At 39.9% G+C, this 12,915-nt stretch overlaps 1 protein-coding gene across 1 annotated transcript in view; it reads left to right on the top strand.

The window, feature by feature from the left end:
• Positions 1–12,915, top strand: part of ATRNL1 (attractin like 1) — a 1,064,110-nt gene that overhangs the window by 663,130 nt on the left and 388,065 nt on the right. The window lies entirely within an intron of this gene.

The following is a 12,915-nucleotide window of genomic DNA, read 5'->3' as shown; positions in this document are numbered from 1 at the left end:
GTACAGGAAGATCTGGATGACCTTGTAAACTGGAGTAATAGGATGAAATTTAATAGTAAAAAGTGCAAGGTCATGCATTTAGGGATATAACAAGTCTTCTTGTTAAAGCTGGGGACACATCAATTGGAAGTAACAGAGGAGGAGAAGGACCTCGGAGTATTGGTTGATCACAGGATGACTGTGAGCTTCCAATGTGATGTGACCATGGAAAAAGCTAATGCTGTCTTGGGATGCATCAGGTGAGGTATTTCCAGTAGAGATAAGGAGGTATTAGTACTAGAATACAAGGCACTGGTGAGACCTCATCTGGAATACTGTGTGCAGTTCTGGTCTCCCATGTTTAAGAAGGATGAATTTAAACTGGAACAGGTACAGAGAAGGGCTACTAGGATGATCTGAGGAATGGAAAAATCTGTCGTATGAAAGGAGACAAAGAGCTTGGCTAGTTTAGCCTAACCAAAAGAAGGCTGAGGGGAGATATAATTGCTCTCTATAAATGTATCAGAGGGATAAATACCACGGAGGGAGAAGAATTATTTAAGCTCAGTACCAATGTGGACACAAGAACAAATGGATATAAACTGGCCATCAGGAAGTTTAGAGTTGAAATTAGACTAAGGTTTCTAACCATCAGAGGAGTGAAGTTCTGGAACAGCCTTCCAAGGGGAGCAGTGTGGGCAAAAGACATATCTGGCTTTAAGACTAAGCTTGATAAGTGTATCGAGGGGGATGGTATGATGGATAGCCTAATTTTGTCAAAGATCAATTATTTGCTTTTTAGCAGTAAATATGCCCAGTGGCCTGTGATGGGATGTTAGATGGGGTGGGATCTGAGTTACTACAGAGAATTCTTTCCTGGGTGTCTGGCTGGTGACTCTTGCCCACAGACAGAGGGTTTAGCTGATTGCCATATATGGGTCAGGAAGGAATTTTCCTCCGGGCAGATTGGCAGAGGCCCTGGAGTTTTTTTGCCTTCCTCTGCAGCGTGGGGCACGGGTCACTTGCTGGAGGATTCTCTGCACCTTGAAGTCTTTAAACCACGATTTGAGGACTTCAGTAGCTCAGACGTAGATTAGGGGTTTGTTATAGAGTGGGTGGGTGAGATTCTGTGGCCTGCGTTGTGCAGGACGTCAGACTAAATGATCATAATGGTCCCTTTGGATCTTAAAGTCTGATTCTATGATTAACCTCTTGTTGTCCAGTGTGGGGTTTATATACCCCATCACAGTTGTAAAAGAGAAAATGATTAAATTTTCAAAAATAAGTCCCACTTTTAAACATGAGTTAGTCACGCAGGGCCACATTTGTAAAGGTTTTCAGGTGCCTAAAGATGCAGATAGGTGCCTAGTGGCCTATGCATCAACTCCTATGGGAGTTAGGCACCTCAGCGCTTTTGAAAATCCTACTTGGCGCCTTTCGGCACCTAAATACTTCTTCAAACTTGGTTCCGAGAGCCTAATTTCCAATTATTTTAAATGAGATTTAGGCTCCTAAGGCCCAGATCCTCAAAAGTATTAGGCATCTAACTGCCATTGATTTCAATTGGAATTAGGCACCTAAAAAAAATCACTTTTGAAAATGGCACTTAAGATTCTAAATCCTGTACTCAGTTTTGGAAAATAAAATGTTGAAAAGTGCAGGACATAGTCCCTGTCCCACAGAACTTACAAATATAAGTACAGCCACAGAGGAGGGGTCATTTGTTTGACCTCACTAGTGGTGGGCATGTAAGAAGTGAGTTTTGAGGAGCAATTTATATGACTTTAATAGGACTATTCACATTAGGAATACAGATGTGAATATAATGGCTTTCAGGATTGCTCCTTCACTTGAGACAAATTAATAAATACAAATTAACTTTTAAAGGAATTTTGTTTGCACTTGCATTTTTAAATGTCATAGTTTATTTTAGATTGTATGCCCCATATTCAGACCCTGTTTGCATTTTCTGGTTAAAAGGAGACTGAGGATTTTTCAGTTGCTGCTATGATACTAGCAGAGCAGAATTGGGTGCTGTGAAGCAGCATCACAGCTGCAGGTAAATTAATTCTTCCTCTCAGTCTCCCATCTAAGGGTCCAGTTAGGGGATACTGTAGAGCAACAAGTATGGATGAGGGGGAGATAATGATCAGCTGGTGTGGGGTGGGCAAGACAAATCTAGGTTGATATGAAAGGAAAGATCTAAGGGAAGGGTAATGAGAAACTCAGCTGCTGAAGAGGAAAGGACTGAGCAGGTGATAGTAGGCTGGTTACAGAGCAAGACATGAATGGAATGTAGGGTTACAAGAAGCAAGTGCATGGAAGTTGATTCACTGCTAGCAAGATTAAAAGGAGGTCATTTAATCATCTGAGTGGTTGTGGTGTATGGACTTCCGAGCTACTGTGTTTCCGTGGCTGTGGTGGCAGCAGAATCTCTCCATCACAAAGTAACAACCACCACTGTCTGGGATTCCTTACACGCTAACTTTTGCCAGGACTTTTTCCTTGCCCTACCCACCACACTGTTCTCAGCTGAGACTTACTCATCCCACTTTATCATCAGCCAGGACTCTCTTCCTTCCCGGCCCCTGTACTTTCCCAATTCCACAACCAAGATACTTTATTATAAAACATGGCTGATCTATTGTACTTCACTCTGGCCTAAATCTGGCCTGTTTCTCTGCAAGCACTGTTTCCATGTCCCTCTTCATTCTCTTCTGCAATGTCTTGAGGAATACTTTTCCTGGCACACTCAATAAGCTAATTCCTCTATAATACTTGCACTTTCTCTTATCTCCTTTTTAAAAGAGGATCAGTACTATTAATGCTTTCCCCCATTCACTCCGCACTTGCTCTTGCTTGTAAATCTTGAATAGTTTGTGCATCACCTTTACCATGTGACCCTTGCCTGTTTGCAACAACTCTGCATCTGTGTTGTCATTTCCTCACACCTTTTTTCTTTTTCAGACTTTGAGATCTTTATTACTACTAAGAATTCCAGATTGTGCTCTCCAATTTTTGGACTGGGAAGCTTCTTCAGGACCGTTTTGTCTACTATGTTCTGCAGGTCTTCTCTTTGCTTGTTTGTCCTCGTTTGTCACCACTGACATCTTCAATACATATGTCCCCCACAGTTCCCTTATCTTGTGATAAAACCTTGTGCTGCAATTCTTTCTGTATTCTTCTGCTCCTTTACATTGTTCATTTATCCAGTTATTTGTGTCTTTGTTTTCTCTCTGGTCAACCCATTGTACTCAGCTAATAGACTTGCAGCTTCCTACACTTGTCACTCAACTGCAGCTCTTAATGTATTCTCCATCTTGGTTTCTTTGTGTAGACCTTATACCCCAAAACTTGCTCAACCACTCTTAATATAAATTTTTTTTTACACTGTTTCATGCCTCTTTAACATTCATTTCTTCTTTCACCAGAGACATGATGTTTCTCCACTAGGCTTCTTAGTTTTCTTTCCTGAAATTTGGCTCTTCTAATTTACCCACACTATAGATCTTAGTTCTTGGCACTTTCTGCAGCTTTCTTTGTTGAAAAAGCATATTTTTTAATCACGAAGTTGTAATTTAGGCAGAAGTTTAGCTGCCTCTCTTGTTTTCTTTATCAAGTCCAAATCTGCTGGTTGCTCCAGCCCAATACTACTTCTACATTAAAATATTCCAGCACCAGTTCATCTGGTCTTGAAACTGTGTGTATTATTTTCTGTAGATCATGATAAAATGTCAATTTTTTCCTCTGGCACTGCTAAGTTTGGCACATGGACTATTGTGACTGCATCAGGTTTGATTCTAAATCTCACCTTCAGCATATGAGGCAATATCAGGTTAAATGCCATAATTCCCTGACATTAGCAACAATGCAACTCCATCCTGGTGTTTACCATCTTTTCTTCCTGATGTCAGTATCCTGTGTTCATCCTGATAGAATTCTCCTTTGCCTTCCCATTCTTTTTGGTTAAATGAATAATTTCCCACTCATATCTTTTTAACTCTATCATTACTGCAAGTGCTCCAGCCTGGTATAATGTTCTTTCATTCCATATTCCAATTTGTGTATTGTTGTGTTTGTTCCAACTGCATACTTTCCAATCGGTGAATGTGGCTCGTGTTTGTCTGGGCACCTGCATTCTTTTTCCCCCCCTCTTTCCAGTCTTTATTTAGTTTCTATGGTCCAGTACTCACCAAGTGTTCAACCACAACTCCTTGACTTTGTGGTTGACCAGTGTATTGTACTCCATCTACAAAACTGCTCTGAGCTATCCACTAGTTTGCTTCAGTACCATTTCTGCCAGTGTTGTACTTTGGAAGTTGTTTTGCTGGCTTCACCCTAGAAGATTATGTGCACTTGGAGGACCAGACAGGTTTTCATTAGCAGTCACTGCTAGATACCCTCACAAGGTTTATCATACCAGCCAAGGCGAGGTCCTGGAGTGTGGTGAACATGCAGCTACTAGGAGCCACTAGTGAGAGTTGAGTGAGTCACCATGACCAACTTGCAGGTGAAATCCATTGACTTTGAAAGTCAGTGGGACTTAGACTACTATGGGTCTTAGCTAACAAAGTCAATTATGTCCATATATTTAAAGGTAATTAGGCACCAAAAGATCCAGAGAAGCACCTGTTGAGATTTTCAGAAGTGCTTAGGTGTTTAACTCCTGTTGAAACCAATGGGAGTTAGGCATCTAGGTGCTTTTGAAAATCCCACTAAATCTTTAGGTGCACACATTCTTTTAAAAGTCTGGCCCTTAGACAGTGTTGAGAATTGTACCCATTGTATTTGTTTGTTATGTGGACAGGGTAAGATTTCTGAGGTCTTAACTGTTCATTTAAGTGCTTGTGTTTTGTAAACAATGTGATAGGGAAATATATTTTTCCCTTTGCAATCTTTATTTTTTTTGAAGCAAAGTTGTTTTTTGGTTTTAGAATAAAATGATACTTCAAAGAAATCATTAGTAAATTTAGTAAATCTGAAGAATGTTTAGCATAGAATGCAAGGCATCTTTTAATTTTAATGGCATTGGTTATGTTTGAAATGTTTGGTTTTTATTTCTCCAATATGGAAATTTATCCTAAACAATAATGCAAACTAAAGTTTTAGATAAAATCTTGGGAGGCTGTGTAGTCATATATGCCTGAGCATGCCACATGCATTTTAACATATTTTTAAAATTTCCCTTTGCACTTGAGAATAAAAGTTGGACATTTGAATTTTTGCTTAGAAATTTTATTTATAATACCAATTCCTCAACTGTATACTTCTTTTAATGAAAAGATGTCATTCTAAGTTATTTGTACTTGAGTTTGTATGTGTGTTAACAGGAATAAATGTTATAATTAAACATGAATACTCAGTAAGATACAGAGTGCAATTTGTTTATAACAGCACATTAGTTAGAAACAAAACTATGTCTTTAGAGGCTGTTTGCTGGGGAAACATTGATAATGAGATAGAACTCTACAGTATGTCTCTTCCTCATTAGCACAGCAAGTTTGAGAAGTCTGTCCTTGTAGTTTACTATGAAAATCCCTGATTACTTCTATATAAAAAGAAAAAACCAAACATTGAAATTTATTGCTTTTGACCAAGAAAAGGTAACAATGTTAATTAAAATGTTTATCCATGTAGTTTCCAAAGTACTAGTGTTTATTCTTTTTGTGGCAATTTCTTTGATTTGTACACTTTCTGATCTTCATCCTGCATGACTAGTAAAATCTTAACATAAACAGCCACACTGGGTCAGACCAAAGGTCCATCCAACCCAGAATCCGGTCTTCTGACAGTGTCCAATGCCAAGTGCTCCAGAGGGAATGAACAGAACAGGTAATCAAATGATCCATCCCCTGTTGCCAATTCCCAGTTTCTGGCAAACAGAGGCCAAGGACACCATCCCTGCCCATCGCCATTGATGGACCTATCCTCCATGAATTTAATCTAGTTCTTTTTGAACCCTGTTATACTCTTGGCCTTCATGACATCCTCTGACAAGGAGTTCCACAGATTGACTGTGCATGGTGTGAAAAAATACTTCATTTTCTTGTTTTTAAACCTGCTGCCTATTAATTTCATTTGGTGATCTCTAGTTCTTGTGTTATGAGAAGGAGAAAACACTTCCTTACTTTCTCCACACCAGTCATGACTGCACAGACCTCTATCCTAACCCTTCCCCACCCCCTTAGTCATCTTGAAGCTGAAAAGTCCCAGTCCTATTAATTTCTCCTTATACGGAAGGCATTCTATACCCCTAATCATTTTTGTTGCCCTTTTCTGGACCTTTTCCAATTCCAATACATCTTTTTTGAGATGGGGTGACCACATCTGCATGCAGTATGGATTTATATAGAGGCAATATGATATTTTCTGTCCTATTATCTATCCCTTTCTTAATTATTCCCAGCATTCTGTTTGCTTTTTTGACTGCCCTTGCACATTAAGTGGATGTTGTTTTCAGAGAACTATCCAAAATCTGAGTGGTAACTGCTAATTTAGACCCCATCATTTTATATGTATAGTTGGGATTATGCTTTCTAATGTGCATCACTTAGTATTTATCAACATTAAATTTCATCTGCCATTTTGTTGCCCAATCACCCAGTTTTGAGAGATCCTTTTGTAGCTCTTCGCAGTCTGCCTGGGACTTATCTTGAGTAGTTTTGTATCATCTGCAAATTTTGCCACCTCACTGTTTACCCCTTTTTCCAGATCAGTTATGAATGTGTTAAATAGGACTGGGCCCAGTACAGACCCCTGGGGGACATCACTATTTACCCCTCTCTATTCTGAGAGCTGACCATTTATTCCTGCCCTTTGTTTTCTATCTTTTAACCAGTTACCAATCCATGAGAGAACCTTTCCTCTTATCCCACGATTGCTTACTTTGCTTAAGAGCCTTTGATGAGGGACCTTGTCAAAGGCTTTCTGAAAATCTAAATCCACTGGATCCCCTGGTCCACTTGCTTGTTGACCCCCTCAAAGAATTCTACTAGATTGGTGAGGCATGATTTTCCTTTACAAAAACCATGTTGACTCTTCCCCAACAAATTATGTTCATCTGTGTGTCTGACAATTTTGTTCTTTAGTATAGTTTCAACCAGTTTGCCTGGTACTGAAGTCAGGCTTACCAGTCTGTAATTCTCATGGTCTCCTCTAGAGCCCTTTTTAAAAATTGGTGTCACATTAGCTATCCTCCAGCCAGTTGGTACAGAAGTGGATTTAAAATGATAGGTTACAAATTAGTTAGTAGTTCTGCAATTTCACATTTGAGTTCCTTCAGAAGTCTTGGGTGAATACCATCTGGTCCCAGTGACTTATTACTGTTAAGTTTATCAATTTTTTCCAAAACCTCCTCTAATGACACCTCAAACTAGGACAGTTCCTCAGATTTGTCACCTAAAAAGAATGGCTCAGGTTTAGAAATCTCCCTCATGTCCTCAACCATGAAGACCAGTGAAATTAATTCACTTTCTCCACAATGGCCTTATTGTCCTTGAGTTCTCCTTTAGCATCTTGATAGTCCACTGGCCCCACTGGTTGTTTAGGCTTCCTGAATCATAGACTATCAGGGTTGGAAGGGACCTCAGGAGGTAGTCTAGTCCAACCCCCTGCTCAAAGCAGGACCAATCCCCAACTAAATCCTCCTGCTTCTGATGTACTTAATTTTTTTTGCTATTACTTTTTGAATATTTGGCTGGCTGTTCTTAAAATTATTTTTTGGCCTTCCTAATTTTATTTTGACACTTCTTTTGCCGGAGTTTATGCTCCTTTCTATTTTCCTCACTAGGCTTTAACTTCCACTTTTTAAAGGATGCCTTTTTACCTCTCACTGCTTTTTACTTTGTTATTTAGCCACAAGGGCTCTTTTTGGTTCTCTTACTACATTTTTAAATTTGGGGTATACATTTAAGTTGAGCCTCTATTATGCTGTCTTTAAGAAGTTTCATGCAGCTTGCAGGGATTTTACTTTTGGTGCTTACCTTTTAATTTGTTTAACCTCCTCATTTTGTGTAGTTCTCCTTTTGGAAATTAAATGTTACAGTGTTGGGCCACTGTAGTGTTCCCCCACCAGAAATGTTAAAATTTAATTATGGTCACTATTACCAACCAGTCCAGCTATATTCACCTCTTGGACCTGATCCTATGCTCCACTTATGACTAAATCAAGAATTGTCTCTCCTCTTGTGGGTTCCAGGACTAGCTGCCCCAGAAGCAATCAATTAAGGTGTCAAGAAACTTTCTCTCTGCATCCCTTCCTGAGGTGACATCTATCCAGTCAACACGGGGATAGTTGAAATTCCCCATTGAGTTTATTTTAGTAGCCTCTTTAACCTTGGTGAGCATTTCACAGTCACTATCACCATCCTGATCAAGTGGCCTGTAATATATCCCTACTGCTATATTCTTATGCAAGCATGGAATTTCTATCCCTAGAGATTCAGTGGTACAGCTCAATTCATTTACAATTTTTACTTCATTTGATTCTACGCTTTCACATATAATGCCACTCCCCCACAAGCACAACCTGTTCTGTCCTTCCAATATATTTTGTACCCTGGTATTACTGTGTCCCATTGATTATCCTCATTCCACCAAGTTTCTGTGATGCCTATTATATCAATATCCTCATTTAATATGGGGCACTCTAGTTCACCCATTTTATTATTTAGACTTGTAACATTGGTACATAAGAACTTTAAAAACTTGACACTTTTTAGCTGTCTGCCATTACATGATGTAATTGAATGGGACTGTTCTCATTTGACTGTTTCTAATCAGATCCTACCTGTATTTTATCATCTTCCATCCTCTCCTCCTTATTAGGACATAGGGAAGGAGCTATAAATGGAGATTCCCTAAGGGATGTCCAAACTATGTGCTCCTCTGCACCTGTTAAAAGAAAAGGAGTACTTGTGGCACCTTAGAGACTAGCAAATAACTTTCTGTCTGTAAGCAAGGACTGGCCTGTCTCCTAAGATCTGAGAGAGAAAGAAAATAACAGAACGCCACTAGCCATCACCTTCAGCCCCCAACTAAAACCTCTCCAATGCATCAAGGAGCTACAATCTATCCTGACAGATGACCCATCACTCACAGATCTTGGGAGACAGGCCAGTCCTTGCTTACAGACAGCCCCCCAACCTGAAGCAAATACTCACCAGCAACCACACACCACACAACAAAACCACTAACCCAAGAACCTATCCTTGCAACAAAGCCCATTGCCAACTGTGTCCACATATCTATTCAGGGGACACCATCTTAGGGCCTAATCAAATCAGCCACACTATCAGAGGCTCGTTCACCTGCACATCTACCAATGTGATATATGCCATCATGTGCCAGCAATGCCCCTCTGCCATGCACATTGGCCAAACTGGACAGTCTCTATGTAAAAGAATAAATGGACACAAATTGGACGTCAAGAATTATAACATTCAAAAACCAGTCTGAGAACACTTCAGTGTCTTTGGTCACTCGATTACAGACCTAAAAGTGGCAATTCTTCAACAAAAAAACTTCAAAAACAGACTCCAAAGAGACTGCTGAATTGAAATTAATTTGCAAACTGGATACAATTAACTTAGGCTTGAATAAAGACTGGGAGTGGATGGGTCATGACACAAAGTAAACTATCTCCCCTCCCCTGTTTTTGTCAACTGCTTGAAATGGCCCATCTTGATTATCACTACAAAAATGTTCCCCCCCAACCCGCTCTCCTACTGGTAATAGCTCACCTTACCTGATCACTCGTTACAGTGTGAATGGTAACACCCATTGTTTCATGTTCTTGGTGTATATAAATCTCCCCACTGTATTTTCCACTGCATGCATCTGATGAAGTGAGCTATAGCTCACGCAAGCTTATGCTCAAATAAATTGGTTAGTCTAAGGTGCCACAAGTCCTCCTGTTTTTTGAGGATATAGACTAACATGGCTGCTACTCTGAAATCTGCACCTGTTGGCTTTCCCCCCAGTGCTTAGTTTTAGAACTGCTCTAAAATGTTTTAAATTTTAGGTGGAGCCCATCCTCCCTGTATAGCTTCCTCCTTTCCCAAAAGTTTCTCTAGTTCCTAATAAATGTAAACCCCTCCTCCCTACACCATTGTCTCATCCATGCATTGAGACCCTGCAGTTCAGCCTGTCTAACTGGCCCTGCATTTGGAACTGGAGGTATTTCAGAGAATGCTACCATTGAGGTTCTGGACTTCAATCTCTTACCTAGCAGCCTAGTTTGGCCTCCAGGACCCCTCTCCTATTCCTCCCTATGTCATTGGTACCTACATGTAGCACAACCACCAGCTCCTCCCCAGCACTACACATAAACCTATCTAGAGGTCTTGAGAGATCCACAACCTTTGCACTAAGTGGGCAAGTAACCATATGGTTCTCTGTCATTGCAAACCCAGCTATCTAGGTTTCTAATGATCGAATCACCCATTATACTAATACCTATCTCTAATAACTGGAGTTCCCTTCCCTGGAGAAGTATCCTCAGTGTGAGAGAATACCATGTCATCTGGAAGGATGCCTTCTTTATAGATTATAGGCAAGGTAACTGGCCACTGATTAAGAATTGAAAAGTCTGGTCCATCTCCCATAGGATGCAGTTGGAGTCTTTCCATAGGAGCTGGATCAGGCTTCAAGTGAGATGAGTAATGCAAGAACTTTCATCTTACTGGCTTCAGGTCCGTGGCCTGTACACAGTTTTTTTTTTCCTGGCAGCTCAAGAAAAACATTCAGGGAGTGGGACAAAGGTGAATGAGAGCATTTCCTATGAAAAGGGTCTAGATCCTGGCAATGGTCTCTTGGACCACTTGAGGGATGCATCATGCTATGCTGCTCTCAGTGCAGCTCTTGTGATACAGCTAATTGGCCAACCTGACAGCTGTCTCTTCTATCTCTGCTATGCCAACTCTCTCATGCTCATGTACCCATCCTCTGATTCCTGCAGTTTCAAGTCCCACCACTGTAAACTTTGGTAGGTGACTGTTATCCCCATTTATCCCTGAGCTGGACCTGTAGGAGAGGAGGGAACAAATAGTTTTACCCTTTTTTCATGTTTTGTACCAGAAGAGTTCTTTACTTTGTGCAGACCCAGGGGTTATCAGTCTACTAGTCCCTGATTTCAAGCAAGAACTGGAAATAGGGGCCAGGGACAGTTTTTTTTTAAAAAAAGAAATAATTAAATAGTTATAACAGTAAATGTATGTGCATTCTACACTAGTGAATCTATGTTCATCTCCCTTTGTGATTATAGAGATTCCACCAAAAGCTTTTGGTGGAATAACCCTTCTTAGCAAAAAGCACACTGTTAATAAAAAGGTGCATGGCTTAAAATTGCTCATTGCATTGGATTCTCTCAATAAGAACAGCTGGAAAAAGATTTACATTTTGGCTGATTAAATAATAGTGTTGAAATTCCTCCTCTGTATTCCCTAAGGTTCCTGAACCAGCACCTGGCTCTTATGCATCCTTTATTACAATTCGTTTACTCTCCTCTTTCCCATTCTCCCCCCCCCCCCTCCAAGTTTTCAACAGGGAAAATAATTTTGAAATTAGCAAAACCAATGGATCAGAACAGTTCTGCAATCTTATAGCTACAAGAACCACTGAAAACTCAATTACCTAAAAAAAATTCTGTACCAGAAACTAATAAAAGCACAACATAATTATAAATAGTGGTCCTAGAAGGAGTGAGACCACATTTTTCCTTCTCCATAACAGGCCCAAAGAGGATTAAAGAACCCTCATAAGAAATGTTGGCCATTGACATTGGCCATTAAGAAGGTAGAGCTTTGCATTTAGAAGCATTTATTTGCTTTTGCATTTATTTAACTGTTCTTTTCCATTGCCAAATTCAGGGTGATCAATCATCTTGAATCTGAATGGGCAGATTTGAGTGTCTCAAGTAAAACTAAGCTGTTGATTTTAATTACTTAATTGACCTGCTTAACGGAAGCTCCTCCCTCCTCTCATATGGTTCTTCCTTCTGCTACACTTAGGTGCCACTGTAGCAGGCTCTCTCAAGGATGTCCAAACAAGGAATTGATAAAAAGGGTTTAGGAGATTCCCAGTGAAGAGGTCTTTAAACAAAGAAAATATTGATTCAAAATTCTAACTCCATGTATTTTACAGTATTGACAGAACTTAGGTTATGAGGGTTGCACAGTTTATTTTATTTTGTTAAATATATGAAGATGCAGCTGACTGTGGCCTGCAGCTGAAGAAATGTTTGGGCTCTCTCATTCCAGACCCTATCAGACTGTTGTCCACGTCACAATTATTATTAATGGGTACTTGAGTTAACAATCTTGGAAGAGAGACTAAAGAATGAATTGACATGGACTCTTGCCCCCTAGAGAAAGATCTTCCAGGTCATAATTTCAGTCCTGTTGGCAAGTTGGTCTTGGGAATACTATGCACAAGAGAAGTACTAGTCTTAATCAATGGCACTTAGATGTAGCTAGAAAATCCTTGATTTTTTTTTAAATGACTGTACAGACCAATTCAAAGGTATCCTGGACTCTAACAGTGGATACAAGCTTTTAGAATCTTTTTGCCTTCCCCTTCACTCTAGAAAGCTTCAATAGGATGTGGTGGGATTCTGTACAGCTTCTCCCCAAAATGAGTGGATGGAGGGAATTACCAATACTCCATAAGAAGATCTAGCTGAGGGAACTATTGTCAAAAATTAGACTAAGTGTCTGGAATTTTTGAATAGGGGAGGGAAGGCAAATACTGGGTGGGAAGTGTAGAGATTTAATAGCTCAGGTATTACACAAATAAACTACATTTTTGCTGCTCTGTCTTTGGGAATATAACAGCAATGTTCTTTGAAGTGTTGTTATTCAAAGTAGTTAGCAAAGGATATACTTGGTACCCCGGACAAAATATACCCATTGCTGCCTGATGTGCCAATCCAAAACATCA

This window comes from Eretmochelys imbricata, chromosome 7 (assembly GCF_965152235.1).
Source record: "Eretmochelys imbricata isolate rEreImb1 chromosome 7, rEreImb1.hap1, whole genome shotgun sequence".
Lineage (NCBI taxonomy): Eukaryota > Metazoa > Chordata > Testudines > Cheloniidae > Eretmochelys > Eretmochelys imbricata.
This window is presented reverse-complemented; position numbering and strand designations above follow the sequence as displayed.